Source organism: Apium graveolens, chromosome 9, assembly GCF_009905375.1.
Source record: "Apium graveolens cultivar Ventura chromosome 9, ASM990537v1, whole genome shotgun sequence".
Lineage (NCBI taxonomy): Eukaryota > Viridiplantae > Streptophyta > Magnoliopsida > Apiales > Apiaceae > Apium > Apium graveolens.
The window spans coordinates 75,946,918-75,956,324 of record NC_133655.1 but is presented as its reverse complement, the minus strand read 5'-3'; the positions used below and the strand labels follow the sequence as shown (position 1 = coordinate 75,956,324).

The following is a 9,407-nucleotide window of genomic DNA, read 5'->3' as shown; positions in this document are numbered from 1 at the left end:
CTTATGGACTTTTCTCGGCCTAAAATTGATGACATTCAGGCAAGCATCATTCATCCGGCTATTTAGGCCTATACTTTTGAAATCAAGCCGGGCACTATTCAGATGGTGCAGAATTCTGTTTCTTTCGGAGGGGCTGCGACTGAAGATCCCAACATGAATATCAAGAATTTTGTCGAGATCTGTAGTACTTTCAAATATAATGGTGTCACTGATGAGGCTATCAAGCTGAGGCTTTTCCCATTCTCTTTGAGAGACAAAGCTAAGGATTGGTTACATTCTTTACCAGCTGGGTCCATCATTACTTAGGAAGATCTTGCGCAAAAGTTTCTAGTGAAGTTCTATCCAATGGCCAAAACTGCAGCTATGAGGAGTGCTCTTACTCAGTTTGCGCAGCAACCAGGAGAATCTATGTGTGAAGCTTGGGAGCACTACAAAGAGATGTTGAGAAAGTGTCCACGTCATGGGATGCTTGACTGGATAGTGATCACTGGTTTCTATAATGGTTTGGGGGTCCAATCTTGACCCATGCCCGATGCAGTTTCTGGAGGTGCCTTGTGGGCCAAAAGCTATACTGAGGCCTATAATCTCATTGAAACTATGGCTGTAAATGTTATCAAAACCCAACTCAAAGGATGATGCCTGGGAAAGTAACAGGTATTCTGGAAGTTGATGCAGCTACAGCTATTGCAGCACAGCTCACGGCGCTGACTATGAAAGTCGATTCTTTAACCAACTATGGCGTAAATCAATTATCTAGTGTATGTGAGATTTGTGCAGGCTCTCATGCTACGGATCAGTGTTCTCTTGTTAATGAATCTGTTCAGTATGTGAACAATTTCCAGAAACCGCAGCAGCATGTGCCCGCTACTTATCATCCTAATAACAGAAATCATCCCAATTTCAGCTGGAGCAATAATCAGAATGTTGTTCAGCAGTCATATCAGCAAGCTGCAAATAAACAATTTATTCCACCTGGATTCCAGCAACCTCAGCAATTTGCTCAAAGGCAACCATATCCTCAACAAGGAGGTGTTGCTCCACCTTCTAGTGCTGATTTCGAGGAGTTAAAGTTGTTGTGTAAAAGTCAGGCTATTTCTATCAAGACCTTGGAAAATCAAATTGGACAAATAGTCAATGCCTTGCTCAATCATCAACCTGGCATACTTCCCAACGATACTGAAGTACCAGGCAGGAAGGAAGCTAAAGTGCAAGTCAAAGTTGTCACCTTAAGGTCTGGAAAAGTTGCTGATGTTGAAAAAGCAAAAGATGTAGAAGTTGAAGTTGTAGATGAAGAAGGAATACAAAAGGAGTAAGAGGGGGAACTAAGGAAGACTACTGTTGAACACACTCTGCCTGAGGGTAATACAGGGGAGAAACAGCTCTATTCTTCACCATCTTTTCCTAAGCGATTGCAAAAACAAAAGTTGGACAAGCAATTTGGTAAGTTTCTGGAGGTGTTTAAGAAACTTCACATCAACATACCTTTTCGCTGAGGCTCTTGAGCAAATTCCTAGTTATGCAAAATTCATGAAAAGTATTCTTTCGAGGAAGGTGAAACTGGATGATCTTGATACCGTTGCTCTGACGGAAGAGTGCAGTGCCGTGCTGCAACAAAAGTTACCTCTAAAGCTTAAGGATCCAGGTAGCTTCACCATTCCTTGCACCATTGGCAAGTTATCATTTGACAAGTGCCTTTGCGATTTGGGAGCAAGCATCAATCTGATGCCGTTGTCTATCTTCAAAAAGCTGAATTTGCCTGATCCGAAGCCCATCTACATGTCTCTACAATTGGTTGATCGTTCGATTACATACCCACTAGGCATCGTGGAGGACGTGCCAGTAAAGGTGGACAAGCTCATCTTTCCTGCAGATTTTGTTATTCTGGATTTCGAGGAAGATAAGAAGATTCCCATAATATTGAGAAGACCTTTCTTGGCTACAGGACGTACCTTGATAGATGTGCAAAAATGTGAATCACTATGAGAGTGAAAGATCAAGATGTGACATTCAATGTGTTCAATGCGATAAAATTCCCTACGGAAGATGAGGAGTGTTTCAAGGTGGATTTGGTCGATTCTGCAGTTACTTCAGAACTTGATCATGTGCTAAGGTCTAATGCCTTAGAAAAAGCCTTATTGGGGGATTTTGACAGTAAAGATGATGAAGGCAATGAGCAGTTACAATATCTGAATGCTTCTCCTTGGAAATGGAAGTTAGACATGCCATTTGAATCTCTTGGTAATACTGATCTCAAGAATGCTGAAGGAAAGCTCAAACCATCTATTGAGGAAGCACCTACTTTGGAGCTTAAACCACTGCCTGAACACTTGAGGTATGCTTTTTTAGGTGATGCATCTACTTTGCCTGTTATTATTGCATCTGACCTTTCAGGTAGTGATGAGGACAAGCTCTTGAGGATTCTGAGAGAATTCAAATCGACCATCGGATGGACTATAGCAGATATAAAAAGGATCAGGCCTTCGTACTGCATGCATAAATTCTGCTAGAGGAAGGTAGCAAGCCGACTGTTGAGCAACAGCGAAGGCTTAATCCTATCATGAAAGAAGTGGTAAAGAAAGAAATTCTAAAATGGTTGGATGCAGGAATCATATATCCTATTTCTGACAGTTCTTGGGTGAGCCCCGTGTAATGTGTACCTAAGAAAGGAGGTATTACTGTGGTAGCAAATGAGAAGAACGAGCTCATCCCCACTCGAACAGTCACAAGATGGAGGGTATGCATGGACTACAGGAAGTTGAATAAAGCCACGAGGAAGGATCACTTCCCTCTTCCATTCATTGATCAGATGCTTGACAGATTGGCTGGTCATGAGTATTATTGTCTTCTGGATGGCTATTCGGGCTACAATCTGCACCGGAAGATCAAGAGAAGACTACTTTCACTTGTCCATTTGGCATGTTTGCTTTTCGCAGAGTTTTTTTTGGCTTATGTGGTGCACCTGCCACTTTTCAGAGATGCGTGATGGTCATATTCTCTGATATGATTGGAAATAATGTTGAAGTGTTCATGGACGACTTCTCCGTCTTTGGACATTCGTATGATGAATGCTTGAATAATCTCTGTTTGGTGCTCAAAAGGTGTGTTGAGACCAATCTGGTGCTCAATTGGGAAAAATGTCACTTCATGGTGCAATAAGGCATCATTCTTGGGCATAAGGTCTCTAGTAAAGGTCTTGAGGTGGAGGAAGCCAAGGTGGGTGTCATTGATAATCTTCCGCCACCTATTTCTGTGAAAGGAATCCGTAGCTTTCTTGGTCATGCGGGTTTTTATCGGCGTTTCATCAAGGACTTCGCTAAGATATCTAAGTCGTTGTGCAACTTGCTCGAGAAAGATGTGCCTTTCAAATTTGATGATAAATGTTTGGCAGCATTCGAGACTCTCAAGAAGAGTTTAATCACCACACCAGTTATTACGGCACCTGATTGGAGAGAACCGTTTGAGATGATGTGTGATGCAAGTGATTATGCAGTAGGAGCAGCTCTTGGGTAGTGAAAGACTAATATCTTTTATGTGGTCTACTATGCTAGTAAGATGCTAAATGGAGCCCAACTGAACTACACCACTACTGAGAAGGAGCTCTTGGCTATAGTTTTTGGTTTTGAAAATTTCGATCTTATCTACTTGGGACAAAGGTGACAGTGTTCACTGATCACGCTGCCATCCGATATTTGGTCTCAAAAAAGGATTTGAAGCCTAGACTTATTCGTTGGGTTCTCTTACTACAGTAATTCGAGTTAGAGATCAAGGATAGAAAATGTACTGAAAATCAAGTAGCTGACCATCTCTCTAGATTGAAGAATCCCGATTCTACTTCACATGATAAGACATTGATCAACGAATCTTTTTCGGATGAGCAGTTGTTCGCAATTCAATAGGAAGAGCCATGGTTCGCAGACATTGTGAACTATCTTGTTAGCAATATAATACCTCCTAATATGAATGCGGCTCAAAAGAAAAAGTTTCTGTATGAGGTGAAGTGGTACATGTGGGATGAACCGTATTTGTTTAGACAAGAAGCTGACCAGATCATCAGGAGATATATCCCATTTTGTGAGACGGATGGGATATTACAAGACTTTCATTCCACAGTTTATGGTGGAAATTATGGTGGTGAAAAGACAGCAGCTTGTATTCTTGAAGCAGGTTTTTTCTGGCCTACGTTGTTTAAGGATGTACATCAGTTCGTTTTAAGGTGTGATCATTGCCAAATAGTTAGGAATCTTTCCAGAAAGGATGAGATGCAATTAAATGTGCTACTTGAAGTTGAGGTCTTCGATGTTTGGGGAATCAATTTTATGAGACCATTTATCTCATCCTGCAATAATCAGTACATCTTGCTGGCAGTCGATTATGTCTCGAAATGGGTAGAAGTCAAAGCTCTACCGACTAATGATGAAAAGATAGTGTTGAGTTTTCTTCATAAGCAGATATTCACAAGGTTTGGAATGCCACGAGTTATCATAAGTGACGAAGGGTCGCATTTCTGCAATCATAAGTTCATGTCTATGATGCAACGCTACAATGTGAATCATCGCATTGCTACTGCCTATCATCCGCAAACTAATGGTCAAGATGAAGTGTCTAATAGAGAGATCAAGCGCATTCTAGAGAAAGTCGTTTGTCCGTCAAGGAAAGATTGGTCATTGAACCTCGATGAAGTTGTTTGGGCTTATAGAACAGCATACAAGACTCCACTTGAGATGTCCCCATTTCAACTTGTCTATGGTAAGGGATGTCATTTACCTGCGGAGCTTGAGCATAAGGCTTATTGGGCATTGAAGAAGTTAAACATTGATCTAGATGCAGCTGGGAAGAAGCGAATGCTTCAATTAAATGAACTTGATAAATTTCGACTTCAAGCGTACGAAAACAAAAAAAAATTACAAGGAAAAAGGTAAAAAGGTGGCATGACACGAAACTATCGCCTAAGTCATTCATGCCGGGGCAACAAGTTCTTCTATTCAACTCTCGCCTCCGACTTTTTCCTGAAAAGTTGAAATCAAGGTGGTCTGGACCATTTATTGTCAAAACTGTGTTTCCACATAGAGTGGTGGAGATTTTTGAGAATGATCCGGGCCAAGCATTCAAAGTAAATGGTCAGAGATTGAAGCACTATTATTGGGATACGGCAAACCGTGAAGTGGTTAGTGCCATTTTATTGTCAACTTGATCGCATAACTCCACGTCAAGCTAATGACGTAAAAGAAGCGATTCTTGGGAGGCAAACCAAGATATGACACCATATGACACCTTAAAATATAGTACTTTATCCAAAAACCCAAAAAAAATCAGAAAAAAAGTTGCATAAAAACATTTTTCCAGAAGCCTAGTAGGCGCCCACGTGTTAGGAGCGCGCGACCGCGTGCCAGCAGGCGCCCGCGTGCTGGTGCCAGGCGACCGCGTGCGACCCTGTCTTTTGAAAAATCGTTTTTCAGCCTAAAAAAAACAAAAAAAAAATCACAAAAAAATTAACCCATTAACCCACGATTTCCCCCCATACCTTGCCACAATCCCCACTCCTTATCAAATTCTAACCTTAATTTTGCCCTATAAATACATACAACCTCTCCATACACATCCCACACACTTTCAACTCTACAAAATCTCTCCTACACACCAAACACAAACTCTCCAACTCTTATTCTCAGTTTTCATGGCCCCAAAAAGATCATGAACTGTAGGTAGCAGCAGCACCAACCCGACTGCTACTGATTCTTCGAGAAATACTGCTGCGAGGCCCTGATTGTTGGATAGGGCTGCTGAAGAAGAGTACACCAAGCTTCTGACTAAACCTATTATGAGGGAGAGGGGGTTATTGCCATCAGGGAGGGATGGTGAGTTGCTACCGATGATTGCTGAGAAGGGACTGATTACATTTTGCGAGTCACCTAAGGCGGTTCCGATGAGCATCGTTCGCGAGTTCTATGTGAATGCCAAGGCCGACAAGAATGGGTTTTCTGTTGTTCGTGGGCTTACTGTTGATTATCAGCTCGAGGCGATTCGCCGGGTGATTGGACAGCGACAAAGGAAACCACAAGAGGAGAATTGGAATGCAAAGGCCTCTGAGGACTTTGATTTGGACTTGATTATTGCTACTCTCTATCAGCCGGTCACAGTGTGGAAGTTCAAAAGGGGATCCAATGATTATCATAGTTTCCCTGCTGTCACGATAAACAGGTATGCTCATGCTTGGAATGTGTTTATATGTGCTAATATTCTTCCTTCTTTGCATGCACATGAGGTTACAGTGGAGAGGGCGAGGTTGTTATGGGGAATTCTGAATGATGAATATTATGTGGACCTTGGTGAGTACATCTACCAAGGGATTTTAAAGTTTTTGAGGGGAAATCGCAATATTATATCCCGTATGCCTCTATTGTCACGAAGCTTTGCAAGTTAGTTGGAGTCCAGTGGCCTTCTTTTGAGCAGTTGCAGATGCCGGCCACTCCTATTGATTCATCCACTTTGAATGTGATGCAGGAGTGGACGGGTGGAGAGCCTGAGTCACATGGTTTGGGGTATCACCTTCCAGGAGGAGTTCCCGCAGCTGGTGCTACCATGGCTAGGCCCAGTCAGGCTCAGGGAGAGAAAGGCTCTTCGAGAGCTCAGGGAGGAGATGGTTCAGGATTGGCTAATGTCCAGTACAGGAGGCTTTCGAGGAAGATGAATGTGATGTATGAGTCGCAGAGTCGGTTTGCGTAGGAGCTCACCCAAGCACTTGGGACTGCATTTAGAGGCCTTAGAGCTAACATTCAGTGGCCCATTTTTGGTGAGGATTTTACTTATCCACCTCCTAACACTCCACCCTCTGAGGGTGATGATGATGATTCGTCTGAGTAGGTATACCCTGTGTTCCTTTCTATTACCTTCACTGGGGACAGTGAAGATTTTAAGTTTGGGGGTAGTAGTTAAGGAACATAATTGTGTGTGTATCATGTAGTTGCATTTTCATGTTAGTTTAGTTTATATAGTTGCATATTTTTTCCATATAGTTTTTTTAAAAATTTATAGCTTTATTTATCATGTCATATAGCTCATGCATATACCATGATCCCTTTGTGTTGCTTTACCGATTAATATGTGATATTGATGCGAGTGTAGTGATAGCGTTAAAGTGATGTTGAATCTTTCTAGGTTGATATGCATGCTAGAAACACTTATAATTTCACTAAGCCTTAGAGTATGCTTAAGGACTAGATTGTTGTCATGGTTTGATGGTTTTTGAGATTAATCTATTGCTTATACTTAGAATGCATGCTAGGCTCTTAATGATAAAAGACATGAAAAGATAAAAATTGGAGAAAAAAAATTATAATTCATTGCTAGTTGTGGCTAGGCGTCAAATGGCTAGTAGTCGGCTCGTATTGTATACGAGTTTAGGGTTGAGCAAGATGGAGCGAAACGCACTTGCTCAGAAATTGGGAAAAAAAAGAAAAAGAAAAGAAAAAGAAAAAATTTTGGTTTAATGCATAATTGATCACGAGTGGGCTCTTTGGTATTCGAGCTATTAAGTTCTTAGGGGACTTTGTGCCTAGTGACCTAAGGCTTTTATAGTCTGGGATCCGTTAACCTAACGCTCGCTAAATGGGTACCATTGCATAAGTCTGTTGTGGACCTCACTCATTGCACGATCAAATAAGCATTTGTTTTATGTGTTGAATAAAAGCATGATTCCGTAATAAACTCCAATAATCTTGAAGCGTTATAAGTCATTTTGTGTCTAGAATATATTCTTCGTATAAGCTTGTGATTGCCTTGAGAATAATTAAGTTATGGTGATTGATCTAGTTTCGAAGCATATCTGTTAAGCATTTGCACACACCACGTTTCTAGTTTTATGTTAGCTTGCGTGATTTGATTAATCTTTAGTCGACTAATTTTATTTGTTGATATGTCATGTGTTGGTTGGTTTAGTCATCGCGAGGGGATCGCTGTATTCATATAAGTTGCATTCATGCATGTTTTATTCTAAGTTTGAGTTTGTGATGCTTGAGGACAAACATCGATTCAAGTTTGGGGGTGTGATAAGTGGCATTTTATACCACTTAGAGCGTCTCATAACGGCTTGAATTGGTGTCTTGAACTCAAGTATTTTATGTATTTGACGTGTTTTCTAGTGTTTTTGCATTTTAGGGTATAACTTACTTAGATAGGTGGTTCTCATCAAATAAAGCTTAAGGAAGTGCTTGAAATCAGTCTAGGGGTGATGAGCGAAGAAATCAACAAAAACAGAAGCAAAATAAAGTATTTTCCAGAAGGGTAGCAGGCGACCGCGCGCCAAGAGCAGGCGACCGCATGCCAGCAAGCGGCCGCGTGGAGACAGCAGGCGATCGTGTGCGTGCGGAATTTCAAAATCTGGATTTTATTAATTCAAGTACAATTGGGCTTTTATTGGCGCTGGTTCTCTTGGGCTATTATATAAACCTTATGGGAAGACATTTTCTTCATAAAGAGCAAGGGCAAGAAGATTGAGAAGACCATTTTAGCACGCAACAATGAAAAAGAGGAAGCATACGTTTATTTTGTGATTCTTTTAATTCGTTGTAACAGTGGATGCTAGTTTTCTTTATGTTTTGAACCTTCATACTCTTGTGACGTACTTTATTATTTATTAAGTATTTTTATTAACCTTATATCGTTGTGTTATTATCATGCCTTCATATGAACCCATGGTGATGATGAGTTCTATTATGGGCTAATCGTGATCATGGGATCCTAACGGATTTACTATAGAATTCTTTAGATAATTGTTTAACACTTTGGTATATGGTGATATTATGATATCTAGTATAGGTTGTGCTTATTCGTCTTATATGCATCGCGAACATGTAAGATAGCCTGTTAATCTCTTGTGAAATGACAATGAATCTTGAGATTTAGAACTTGACATGCTAGCATAGGTTCATGTATTATATGCATGATTAGTAGGTAACTCTAACCGTTTTACTTGCCCTGTGTAATCATCATGAATAACTTGCACTTAAATCGTTATGTTGTCAAGTTCTGTAGACATATAGGGACTCAACATAATTGATGCTTATTCAACTTCTATCTTAATTGTAGATGCTTGGTAGAATGGTATTCGTACAACGAAAGTTGGCATTTATCAGTTTCATGTTGTTCGATTAATATCATCACCATTACATGCTAAGGTTAATAACAATAACTATTGAATGAAGTAGTAATGAAGTTAGCATCTCATATGTTTAATATTGTTAATTCAAGTGTTTAATTCTCGTAGTAATTATTAGTTTACCAACCTTAATTGTTATTGTCTTGGCATTGAAGAATAATCATACATTGGTGAGTAAGTGTTAATTAAATATAATTAATCAGAGTCTCTGTGGGAACGAACTAGAAATCATTCTATATTACTTGCAAACGCG

At 40.4% G+C, this 9,407-nt stretch overlaps 1 non-coding gene across 1 annotated transcript; it reads right to left on the bottom strand.

Moving 5' to 3' along the window:
• Positions 1-359: 359 nt before the first annotated feature.
• Positions 360-467, bottom strand: LOC141688156 (small nucleolar RNA R71). Its single transcript, XR_012561618.1, has one exon. It is a non-coding gene; the product is annotated as a small nucleolar RNA R71 (small nucleolar RNA).
• Between the last annotated feature and the right edge of the window lie 8,940 nt (positions 468-9,407).